Here is a 13,913-nt window from a genome sequence, read left to right as displayed (position 1 = left end):
CAAGCAATGAAGAAAGACTGAAAAAGGTGAAAGAGATGCTCGCAGAAAAGTTTAAGATGAAAGATTTAGGCAAACTCAAACATTTTCTGGGTATTGATTTCAGTCAATCAGATGGATGTGTAAAGATGTCACAGGAAAGATACACTAACAAGATACTACAGCGTTTTAATATGCAAGATTGTAGGACCAGAGAAACACCCTGTGAGCAGAAGCTAGAGTATACTGAAGATGCAGTAAAGATGGAAGATGTCAGGATGTACAGGGAGGCTGTTGGTAGTCTTATATACTTGACTACTTGTACCAGACCGGATTTAAGTTTTGTGGTGAGCAGATTATCACAGTATTTTGCTGAGCCTACAGAGGAGCAGTGGGTCACTGTGAAGCATGTTTTAAGGTATCTCAAAGGCACTGCAGAGAAAGGGTTAAGCTTTAAGAGAAACGACAGTGAGGAGCTAGGTATACAAGCCTACAGTGATGCTGACTGGGCGGCTGATACAAGTGACAGACGCAGTACCACAGGATACTCTGTCAGTCTTAGTCAGAACAGCTCTCTAGTCTCGTGGAAGACTAGAAAACAACCCACAGTTGCGCTATCAACCTGCGAGGCAGAATATATGGCACTGGCTTCAACCATACAGGAGTGTCTATACCTGGAGCAGTTACTAGGGGGTATAGATAACTACAATTACACACAAACTATTGTACATGAGGACAATCAGGGGACAATAGCTCTTGCCAAAAACCCTGTACACAGACAGAGGTGTAAACACTTTGACATAAAGTACCACTTTATCAGGTCAACTGTGATTGAGGGAAGGGTGATTTTGATGTATTGTTCTACTGATGACATGGTTGCTGATGTAATGACCAAACCTGTAAATAAGTTGAAACTGAAGAAGTTTGCAAATGCTCTTTTTGGAGATTGATATGTGTATGACAGAGGTTCACATTCATTCTGTTTTCCTGTGTTTCTTTTGCTTGAAGTATAGCAACCTGAGTACAAGTGGGGGTGTTGAGATATATTCATTATGTACTCAGATGTATATGTAATGCTGTATTGTAATATGTATATATGGTTACGCCACAGGATGGCGCCAAGGTACAGGCTATAAGAGCCAACCTGCTATATGTTAGTGTGTCAGTTAAAGTAGCTCTGACCGTGAGACTGATGTGTCAGCAGCCTGTTAATAAATACGCCAACAACGGCTAAAGATAACGCCATCATTTATTCTTTCCTCCGAATGCAACGGTAGCTGCAGCAATAGTGCAACACAACTCAACAGAAACAAACATGTTGTATTTAGGTCATACAATTTGAACCAGTTTATCAAAATGTTTCAAAAACATTTACAAACATTAAACACATCATTATGTCATACCTTTTATTCATTCAAATAAAGCAGGGACGCACCCCGTCCTTATTGTCTTGAGAACAATTACTAAAACAGGAAAAGACAACTTAACTTAATGTCACGGACACAATAAGAGAGGGGGAGAAGGGAAGAGCTACGGTGTCCCTAAATAGACTGCGCCGACTTCCCGCAGCCTATAGGAATCACCGTCCTGTCAGGTAAATTAAAACATCAGCAGAACGGGGAAAATAATACTGCCAAAACTATAAAACTTTATTCAGAATTGACCCCGTAACATTCACGCCCGCCCCCATGTAACTCAGTGGCGCTGTTCACTTTGGCTGCGATCGCGTTCGGCACCGATGGTTTCGGGGCATAGTTCGGGGAAACACACTGGGAAATGATTTTAAACGATATTAATGACATATTATATTTAAATGTTAAAATATGTGTCCCGTACTTTAGAGTTCCCTGCGGTTCTCCTGGAGTTTCAATATCCCCGAGTGTTTCCCCGAACATGATTAAATGCTATGAAGATCATCATCATTTACCCCGAACCCCTTCATTGAACGGAGCATACACAACCAGCGGAGAAAGCAGAATCACGGGCTGACGGGCGCGGAGCAATGCGCTTCCGCTTTGCTCGTGTGTTCCCACAGGAGCTGATGTCCTGCGCGGATGCAACTTCCGTCCGTGCGCTCGCTTTATACTCCCCGTAGACCGGCGGCGAGGACACCGCGTAAAACCCACAGCGCGAGTGTGACGCAGTCTGTTACAGTGTAACTTCCCCACTGTAAACAATTGTCATGTAAATTAACTTGTCTGTTTATTATTGTTTTAAATAAAATTCAACATAATCCCAAATACTGTACAATGTAATTTAAGGTAATAGCAGCATGATGACAGTCAGTTCCTATAAATTAAACTCCTCTTTACCAAAACCTTGGTTCCCTGTGTTGATGTGATATTCTGAACAACGTATACTGAATGATTACGGTAAATGAAATGCAGCTACTGAAATACTAATACTGGTTTTGTTGTCCATTACTGATGTAGATTTCAGAGCATGACAGTTATCAGTCGGTTCATTACATTAATATATCATACATTAAACAACCATAGCACACTTAAAGAGACGTAACAATGCAAGCATGTGTAGTGATTAAAAATGGTTCAGAGATGACAGTTAATGTCAATTCGGTTCAACAAGTATCCAGAATAAGACGGGACGGGAGGCTGAGATATCAATACAAAATACAATTTATTTAATAAATGCAAATGATTTAAAACAGACTGCTCAAACAGTAAAGTGACATGTGCAAAGGTTGGAAAGGCTGGCCTGGACTTGATATAAATGACAGTTTAAAATAGAGAGAAATTAGAGGCTCCAGACCCAATTGTACAATGCTGAAATATCATGCATTAAAAACCAAACACAACACACTTTAAGAAAATCACTGCAAACGATATACAACAACAAAATGACAAAAGAGGGCCTCTACTTTATGGAGCCAATAATTCACCACCATTCAAGTCACTACCGCTGAATTGCACAGTCCCAGTCAACCATATATATTGCACCTTGCAATAGAACAAAACAAAACACAAAGAAACAAATAATCAAACCAAATAATCTAAATAAAATCTAAAGTGGGAAAAAACCGTGACCGTAACTATTTAGCTGGAGGCAGCCCTATAAAACAAACATGTTATAGTTAGGTCACACAATTTAAACACATTTATAATATTTAAAAACATTTACAAACATAAAAACACATCCTTATCTCATACTTTTAATTCATTAAAATAAAGCAGGGACAGCGTGCATCCACGGTGACGCCGTCACAGTCGCACACAGACACAGCTTCACGCTGGGCTCTAAGGACAAACTTCAGTTACAATTTGCGGACACTTTCTCTGTGATCGCCGTTAACATTATATAACTTCCAGCAACTTACTGCGACAAACAATTGCGACCACACGTGCTGCGCTCACGCTAAACTTCCGCACACACCCACAGGACCGGCAGTGGGGAGAGAGAGAGAGAGGACAAGGGAGAGTGCTAAGGTGTCCCTAAATAAACTCCTCCGCCTCCTTGCAGCCTATAGGAGTTGCCGTCCTGTCAGGTTAATTAACACATCCAGAGCGGGGAAAATGACACTGCTAAAAGTATAAAACTTTATTAAGAACTGACCCGCTACACATGTAATAGCGACCCAGCGCGCAGAGCCACCCAGCGCAGAGCGCATAGAGCGCACAGGAGATCACTAACAAGAAATGTAGAAACTTTCCAAATAATATCCCAGAGTGGAGGCAAGGATCCACTGATGTGAGGGAATCGGTCCGATGCTCTAAATGGATAAATACTGCCGTGACACCGATGCGGGGTTCTGCACGATTTGTGCATGCGAATGGAAGGATGAGGAGGAAGCGAGGGTTCAGCGATTTCTGATCTCACACATTGTGTTATCCACAGCAGCAGCGGCAGAGTATCAGTGTATTTTCTTTATTAGTGACATCACTGCTGTCCTATAAAGTCGCTCTTCACCTCCACCTCACTAACAAACAACTCGATGTCAGTGTCAGAAAGTTTCACTTCCTCTTCACATCGCTTGATGCCGTGCCTCGGTCAGGACTCACGGTGGAAACCCATTGGTCGGATTCATAATTTAATATTCGTGACGTGCTTTGCATTGACCGTTTATAGTAGAAATTGGGGGGGTGGAGGGCGGATTTGGAGTTGAGGTTTTGCGTGTGCAGGGTTTTATAAATCGGAATTAGCTTTGGCGTACTCAATTTCATGCTTTTTTATTTAGAATGTGCACCGCCCGCAGGATGTGCGCGCACAGTTTGTTTATTAATTTGATAAATTACATTTTTATGGTTTTTATTTTTAAATATATTCTTTATTTATGTGCGCCGCAGGATTTGCGCGCACAGTTTTTTTTATTACTTTGATTTAATTAAATTATTATATATATATTTTTTTTTATGTGCGCCCCAGGACATGCGCCGCAGCACGCGTCCGTAGGATGTGCGCGCGCAGTTTTTATATAAATTTGATTTAATTTTATTTTTTTATTTTTTTATTTAGGATTTGCGGCAGCCGCAGGATGTGCGCGCACAGTTTTTTTATTCATTTGATTTAATTAAATTGTTATATTTTTTTTTTTATTTATGTGCGCCCCAGGATATGCGCCGCAGGACGCGCCCGTAGGATGTGCGGGCGCGTTTCCCGTTCTGCTGATATTTTAATTTACCTGACAGGACAGTGATTCTTATAGGCTGCAGGGCTTTGGCGACATCTATTTAGGGACACCGTAGCGCTCCCTCTCGCCCACTCTCTCTCTCTCCACTGCCGTTTCTGTGTGTGTGAGTAAGTGCAGCGTGGCCGCAGCAGGTGAGGACGCAAATTGTTTGTTGCGAGCCAGCGTATAAATGAGCGCTGTAATCTTCAGTCATACGAAAAACTATAGGCCCTCTTCTGTAATCCAGGAGAAAACATGGGTTCAACTCAGTTGATACCCACCCCCCAAATCGGGCTGGAACATCAACAAGAAGATCTTAAGACACTTTACAAGGAACAGTTCTGAACCGCAGTCTGACTTTTTGTAACGTGATGGTTTTCACGGAGACTTGGCTCGACCCCTCGATCCCGGACTCCGCCATGGTTCCCGAGGGGGTCTCCATTCAGCGTCAGGACCGGACAACACACTCTGGGAAGAGCAAGGGAGGAGGTGTCTGCTGCATGGAGAACAATGTGTGGTGCTCAGATGTGGAGATTATTTCTTCGGGCTGTTCTCCGGACCTGGAGCAGCTCGTGATCAGATGCCGACCTTATTACATCCCGAGGGAGTTTACATCGGTCGTTATAACAGCGGTGCACATTCCGCCACATGCCGACATCAGGCCCTGGACGAGCTGCATGAAGCTGATGTCCTGACTCCTGCGCGGATGCAACTTCCGTCCGTCCGCTCACTTTATACTCCCCGTAGACCGGCGGCGAGGACACGGTCTTATTAATTTAATGTAATAGCAGCATGATGACAGTCAGTTCCTATAAATTAAACTCATCTTTACCAAAACCTTGGTTCCATGTGTTGATGTGATATTCTGAACAACGTATACTGAATGATTACGGTATGAAATGCAGCTACTGAAATACTTGCTGTTTTTTTGTTGTTAGAAACAAAGTTGTCCATTACTGATGTAGATTTCAGAACATGACAGTTATCAGTCTGTTCATTACATTTGATAAAACAAATGAACCTTGTAAAACACTTGGAGAAATGATGCAAGTATCAGGACAAAACATTAATCCCACAAAGAGAATGTATAACACGTGATAATTAAAAACAACATGAAATATTCCTTTCTTTATTCATTTTGAATGGTCCTGGTCAAATAAGACTGCCTCTATCAGACGAATCTCTTTAAAACTATTAATTCAACAACACAAGCTCTGCAACTTGATTACATGGAAGATCAACAAGTGACATTCATGAAGTAAATACATCCAATAACTGATCCTATTTTCTAACAGAGAGAAATAAAGAGATCAAATCCTACATTGGATTACGTGCCCTTGGACAAGGGAGCATGTTCCCTTTTGTGTACATGGAAAGGAAGCATACCCATATTTGGAAATGAATTGATTAATATTTAGTGGACAGGAGAAGAACAATATGATTACATGTACAAAATTAAAGAGACAAATTGACAAATGACCTAGGGAGAGAGCTCTCACTGACCTATATGAAACTCCACTCAAAGTCTACAAGGTTGATTGAGACAGATTTCTTCTGAATGTCTCTTCCTGTCCTCTTGGAGACGAGTCCCACAAACAGCTCTCGTTCCTCTTGATTCAGAAGAAGCTGCAGAACACAGGAATCTGAGATTAGAGGTTGAGAAGAAATAAAGTCTCTGATATATGATGTCTATACAAGTGTTTATGAAGTTAGGGTTGAAAATACATGGGAGAAAATCTACTCAGACTTGTGTTAAACAAATAAACGCTTCAATCACATAAACTGTGGCTTCAACATTTTAATATCAGAGGTTAAGCAGACACTTCCTCACGTATATCTTAGTCATACTTTTAAAGTGTGACTAAGTTATAACATTTGTTATAGAAGTCGTTTTAGGTTAGTTGTTTCATTTCATCATCAACGCGTCAGATACAGAGGAAGACGTAGCGGGTCTAGCCGCGCGTGTTGGTGTCTGCTCCTTCTGCTTCAGAGGAGAGGAGCGGAAGAGGATTGATATCAACAGACTGAGTTCACAACACTTCATGTCGTACTTGGTGACACGTGCTGAGAGACTGGATCCACTGATGTGAGGGAATCGGTCAGATTCTCTAAATGGATAAATACTGCCGTGACACCGATGCGGGGTTCTGCACGATTTGTGCATGCGAATGGAAGGATGAGGAGGAAGCGAGGGTTCAGCGATTTCTGATCTCCCACATTGTGTTATACACAGCAGCAGCGGCAGAGTATCAGTGTATTTTCTTTATTAGTGACATCACTGCTGTCCCATAAAGTCGCTCTTCACCTCCACCTCACTAACAAACAACTCGATGTCAGTGTCAGAAAGTTTCACTTCCTCTTCACATAGCTTGATGCCGTGCCTCGGTCAGGACTCACGGTGGAAACCCATTGGTCGGATTCATAATTTAATATTCGTGACGTGCTTTGCATTGACCATTTATAGTAGAAATTGGGGCTGTGGAGGGCGGATTTGGAGTTGAGGTTTTGCGTGCGCATGGTTTTGTAAATCGGAATTAGCTTTGGCGTACGCCATTTCATGCTTTTTTATTTAGAATGTGCACACTTTTTTTATTAATTTGGTACAATTGTTTTTATTTTTGATGTTTTATTTTTAAATATATTTTTTATTTATGTGCGCCGCAGGATGTGCGCGCACAGTTTTTTTATTAATTTGATTTAATTGTATTTATTTTTTATTTATGTGCGCCGCAGGATGTGCGCGCGCAGTTTTTTTCATACCTTAAAGAGCTCATTATCATTCCTTATTAGCGTATGATAGCCTTTTTGTAACACTTCTGAATATAATTTATTTTTTAAGTTTCAGAAACGTCTTCTAGGATTTTTCACTCAAACCGTTATTAAGTTTGAATTTAATGAAACTTCTTTTACATTTAAAAAAAAAGAAGCATTTTCTGTATTATTATTTTTTACGTTATCAGGCTTTGTTCCTTTGACGTATGTCACTGCAGGTCACCAAGGCAACAGCCTTATACCTTTGAAGTCTGTCGTTACTTAAACGTCAGTTTTCATTTTTCACTCAGTTGTCTTCTCACTATTGGCTGGTTGCACCGGAACTTGTTTCCTGCTCCTGAACTTGTTTCTTGCTCCTGAACTTGTTTCTTGCTCCTGAACTTGTTTCTTGCACCGGAACTTGTTTCTTTGGATTTGCCTTGAAGACAACTTCGATTTATTGGAATCAACATGATCCCAAAACAAAATAAAAGCGTGGAATTAACTTCCAAGCCAGCTCCTCTTCTGCTGGGAGAGATGAGGAAGAAGTCCGTCAGCTGCTTCACCGAAAACTTTCAAGCTTTCATGACGGATCTGAGTCACGAGGAGTTGGACGGTGAGGAGTATGGAGCCAGAACAGTCTCAAAAGGATTAAATGCACACAGAAATGAATACATGCGCAAAAAAGATCCACAAATACATTTTCAATGCACACACAAATATGTTTCATTCCATATATAAGTAAAAAAAATTCACATGTAAAATATAAGATTCATAAACATATTTCCGATGCACACACAAATAGAAAAAAAATTCACAAATATATGCATGTAAAAGTATTTGCAATCTTCATCAAATACATATTTGGAGCTTGTTACATTCATATATAAACTGTTGGACCTGCATTTACAAAGTGCTTTTAATTTGTAAACCTCGCTGCATTTGTGTGTGAGACTTTTGAGACTTTTGAGACTCCCCTGACGCGACTCTGTTTCACGGATGCATTTTTTCTAAGAGGGGATCGTCTGTAGCCAATCAGATGTCTCACTCCTGTACAGCCAATCACGTGAGTGCCATTACACAACGTCATTAAAACGCCCGCAGGCAGCCTGGAGGTTTTTAGCCCGCCAGCCAATAGACATAGAATTAGTAGACGCTGATCCCCGGCTCCTCACACACAGTGAACGATGACAACAGAAAAGGGCTGTTGATGACGCGACAGTTTTGCTGAAATAAAGTGACACCCAGCGGGTCAAAGTGCTTATGTTATCGTGTCTTAACGCAGCGGTTCCCCGGTCTTGTTTCCAAACTGCGTTGCTAATTCAACAGCTGCAACAGCTTGAAGCTACACGGAGGCAGCTAGCTTCCCCCCCAGCTTCCACACACAGTCAGCACGGACACCCGATACTAACTACTACCAAGTGATGCTTCTAACCTGACGGTGTTTGAGAAACAGTGTCATGAGAGCCTTGGGATTAAGTCAGCGGGTTTTGGCGCTGTTCCCACCGCAGTTAGCATGGTGGCTAGCCCGCTATCCCCGTTATCAAAGTTCGTTATAACCGTATGTGACCGTACACACATGAAGTGCTCTAACCAGCCACAGTCAGCTGGACAACGCCGCTGATTAGTGTGACAAGTGTGTTGAGCCAGCGGCGTTGAAAATGTATTTGTGGATCTTTTTTGCGCATGTATTCATTTCTGTGTGCATTTAATCCTTTTGAGACTGTTCTGGCTCCATAGCGGAGCAGTTGCAGGAAATGGTTGAGCTCGTTTTCAAGAGGGCCGTGCAGAAGCCACACTCTGCTGCAGTCTTCGCCGAGCTGTGCCAGCACCTCTCAACAGTAAGTGATGCATCTAGATAGATAGATAGATAGATAGATTGATTACTTTATTCATCCCGAGGGGAAATTAAGTCGTCATAGCAGCCGGTACATTTGAATACAATAAAATACAATACAATAGAATAAAATATAAAATATAAAATATTGCGGTAGAAAGAATAAAAACAGAAACACAAGATAAAATAGGTAGATAAGGTGCAGTGGCAGATGATGGTAATAGTACTGATGATATGATGGTAATGTTATTGTTAGACAGTATATCAAAAATAGTACAGTATATATAGTATATAATATATATTTATATATGATAGTAATTATACCAATATAATAGCAGTATATAGTAATAATAGCAGCAACAGTATATATAATAATAATAATAGTAAAATATAATATTAATAACATGTACACATGTATAAATAAAATATGTGTATATAGACTTATATATACAAAGAATATACAAAGAGTATGATATAATATATGATATATAGTACGGGTATAAATATAAGTATTTGGCGATACAATAGATAATATAATATACTGTGAGTGTAAGAATATGTAGACAGAGTGTGCAAAAGACAATATTATTGTATAAAAAGATGAATTGAGACAGGTATATTTAGTGCAGTTCTGTGATGGTGGCTCTGACAGAGGTAGATGAGTTGTATAGTCTTATTGCGGTTGGGAGGAACGATTTCCTGTATCGTTCCTTAGAGCAGCGGGGTTGAATGAGTCTGTGGCTGAAGCTGCTCCTTAGCTTGTCTAGTGTTTTGTGGAGGGGGTGAGAGGGATTGTCCATGATTGCCAGCAGTTTTGCCAGCATCCTGTCCTCCACCACCTCCTCCAGGGTGACAAGCTTAGAGCCAACCACAGACTCTGCCTTCCTAATCAGTTTTTTCAGTTTGTTGGCGTCCTTAGCCTTGATGCCCGCACCCCAGGACACCACAGCAAAGAAGATGGTGCTCGCCACAACAGACTTATAAAACATCTGCAGCATCTTGTTGCAGACGTTGAAGGACCTGAGCCTCCTCAGGAAATAAAGCCGGCTCAGGCCCTTCTTGTAGACGGCCTCTGTGTTGGTGGACCAGTCCAGTTTATTGTCTAGTGTGACACCCAGGTACTTGTAAGCAGGGACCACCTCCACAGCCGTCCCACCGATGCAGACAGGAGAGGGCAGGGGCTTGGTCCTCCTGAAATCCACCACCATCTCCCTCGTCTTCGCCACGTTGAGCTGCATGCGGTTCTCCCCACACCACTTCACAAAGCGGTCAACCAGGTCCCTGTACTCAGCCTCCCCTCCGCCCTCAACACACCCCACAATGGCCGTGTCATCAGAGAACTTCTGCAGATGACACGTCTCTGTGCAGTGCTTAAAGTCAGCAGTGTATGTGGTGAAGAGGAAGGGGGACAGCACAGTTCCCTGGGGGGCCCCGATGTTACTGATCAGATGATCAGACACACAGTTCTGTAATCTCACAAACTGTGGTCTGCCCGTCAGATAGTCATCGACCCAAGCGATGAGGGGAGCACTCACCTGCGTGCCCTCCAGTTTGGCCTTCAGCAGTGGGCTGGATGGTATTGAAGGCGCTGGAGAAGTCGAAAAACATGATCCGGACTGAGGTGTTGGGTCTGTCCAGGGAGGAGTAAGCCTTCTGCAGCAGGTAGATGATTGCATCATCAACCCCAACATGGGGCTGATATGCAAACTGCAGGGGGTCTTGTGATGGGCACACCAGCGGTCTGAGGTGGGCCAGGACCAGTCTTTCCATGACCTTCATGATGTGAGAGGTCAGTGCCACCGGCCTGTAGTCCTCCAGTGCAGCAGGACGTCCTTTTTTGGGCACTGGGACCAGGCAGGATGTTTTCCAGAGCACTGGCACTCTCTGAAGGTGTAGGCTCAGGTTGAAGAGGTGCTGGAGAACTCCACAGAGCTGGCTGGAACAGGCCTTCAGCAAACGAGGGCTGATGCGGTCCGGCCCCGCAGCTTTCCTCGGTTTGAGCCTCTCCAGCTCTCTCCTCACCTGGCTGGCTGTGATGTGGAGTCCAGACTGGGGGGTGGGGGATGTCAGCGATGGGTTTGAGGGTGGTGCAGAGATGTTTGTGTTGCAGGAGGTGGTGGGGGGCTGTGGGGGATGTGAGGATGTCCTGGGGGTGGGAGGTGTGAGAAGGTCTGTGGTAAAGGCCAGCGGGGGGGTGGGGGGAGATGGTGACTGGGGTGGTGGGGGGAGGTGGGGGGTTGTTGCTCAGAGACGCAGTAGAGGCAGTCGTAGAGTCAGTGGAGGCAGTGGATGGTCCGCTGGGGGCTGGGGGGTTGGAGTTGAACCTATTGAAGAACGTGTTCAGCTCATTCGCACGTCGTTCATCCCCAGCTGCTCCCCCATCTCTCCTCTTGAAACCAGTGATCTCCTTCATACCACTCCAGACGTCCCTGGTGTTGTTTTCCTCCAGTTTGTGCTCCAGTTTTCTTCTGAAGTTGTCCTTGCTCTCCCTGATGCTGCGCTTGAGCTCCCTTTGAACCCGTTTGAGTTCTGCTCTGTCCCGTGATCTAAAGGCCCTCTTCTTCTCATTGAGAAGGGCCTTCAGGTCGCTTGTAACCCACGGCTTGTTATTTGGGTAACAGCGGACCTCTTTAGTGGGGATGGTGTTATCGATGCAGAACCCAATGTACTCAGAGACACAGTCAGTCAGGCCATCAATGTCCTCACCATGTGGCTCATACAGAGCATCCCAGTCTGTGGCCTCCAGGGCCCCACGCAGTGTTTCCATGGCCTCATGAGACCATTTCCTCACTGTCCTCACTGTGACTGGGTGCTGCTGAATCACAGGCTTGTAAGATGGTGAGAGCAGGACTAGGTTGTGGTCTGACCTGCCCAGTGGTGGCAGGGCAGTGGAGCTGTATGCATCCTTAACATTTGCATATAGGTCCAAAGTCTTATTTTCCCGGGTGGCACATTTTACAAACTGGAAGAAGGTTGGGAGTGTGGATGAGAGGGAAGCATGTTTAAAGTCACCTGTGATGATGATGAAGGCCCCGGGGTGTTGTGTCTGTAATCCTGCAGTCACAGTGTGGATGACGTCACACGCTGCTTCTGCGTTCCCAGATGGAGGAATGTAAACATTGATGGCGAAAACACTGGTAAACTCCCTCGGCAAATAATATGGACGAAGTCCGACGGCGACGAGCTCGATGTCCGGGCTGCAGACACGATGTTTAACGGTGACGTGCCCGGGGTGACACCACCTGTTGTTCACGAGCACGGCGAGTCCCCCTCCTTTCTTCTTGCCGGTCGCGATGGTGTCTCTGTCGGCTCGAACCGTCTGGAAGCCAGGAATGGTGACGTTGGAGTCCGGTATCTGCTCGTGCAACCACGTTTCCGTGAGACACACAATACTGGACTCCCTGTACTCCCTCTGTGTCCTGATGAGCGCTTCCAGTTCGTCCACTTTATTTGCCAGCGACCTCACGTTTCCAGTGATTACTGCAGGGATGAAGGGCTTAAACTTCCTCTTCTCCTTCCTCCGTTTAAGCCCCGCTCTGCAGCCCCGCCGTCTCCTCTTTAGTTCCTCCGGGATGGTGGGTCTCTCTCCGGCCAAGAGGGTAGTGTGCCTCAGGGCGATCAGCTGGTCGCGGGTGTAAACAATGCCGGCATGTGTTGCAGGCATTCTCCCAGTGATCCGAAGAGACCGAAGTGCGGTTAAAAGTTATAAAAAGTGTCCAATAAATTTCAAAAGCATCTCGTCATTGTGCGGGACGGAGATGCACAGAGCAGTGCAAAAATAAATATAAAAAACAAATCGCAAACGTTATAAAAACACAAAAAAACCGACAGTAGTACCAGGAGCTGCTACGACAGGCACCCGTTAGTACGGCGCCATGTTGCGCTGGAAGCTACTTTATCCTGTTTCTTAATTAGTTGGACAGCTTATCTTTTGTATGCAGGTTGTAACCTTAATTTAGCCTTTTGATAAACAAGCTATGCAAACCCCTTGGGTAAATTATAAATTATCTTTCTCACTAGTAATAGATTGTAAATAAGACTTAATAAGAATGTATTTTACAATACAACATTTTTGACCCATGTTGTGAATTAGAAGGGAAGTGAAAAAAACAGTTATTTGAAAAATACCTGAAATACTAAATGACGGAAATAATTTACTGCAAAGATATAAATAATAAATACTGAGTGGGGTCACTTTTGACCCATGTTGTCTTATTCAAATAATGAGTTCACTTATTTTCATTCATTTGTGTGCTGATTTAATCCTCAAATCAGAACACACTGATCACTATGTATGTATGTGAGTAGCATTAATGTTAATATTTCCTTATGGTTTTCTCCTCTTCAGGTGGAGGTCCAATCCTTGTCCGACTGGTCAGCCAGCGTCTCCTTCAGGTCTCTGCTGGTCAAACACTGCCAGGCAGAGTTCAGGAAGAACTTTGAAAGGGAGGGCATTTATCGGAAGAGTGGGTCCTGCCTGGAGCCAGTCAGGGACGTGAGGGTCATCGACCGGCTGAGGGAAGAGCAACTCAACGCAAAACCTTCCGGACGCCTCCTCAATAGCATCAAGTTTATTGGGGAGCTGTTCCTCTCAAAGGTTCTGGAGGAGAAAGCCATGTACTGCTGCATCAGGAGGCTGCTGCAGAACGGAGACGGGCCATCTCTGGAGAGCCTCTTTGAGCTCCTCCAGCTCATCTAGCAGGACCTGGAGGTGGTCACGTCTCT

This window comes from Pleuronectes platessa, chromosome 3, assembly GCF_947347685.1.
Source record: "Pleuronectes platessa chromosome 3, fPlePla1.1, whole genome shotgun sequence".
NCBI classification, from domain to species: Eukaryota; Metazoa; Chordata; class Actinopteri; order Pleuronectiformes; family Pleuronectidae; genus Pleuronectes; species Pleuronectes platessa.
The sequence above is the reverse complement of the archived record's forward strand: the minus strand, read 5'-3'. Positions refer to the sequence as shown.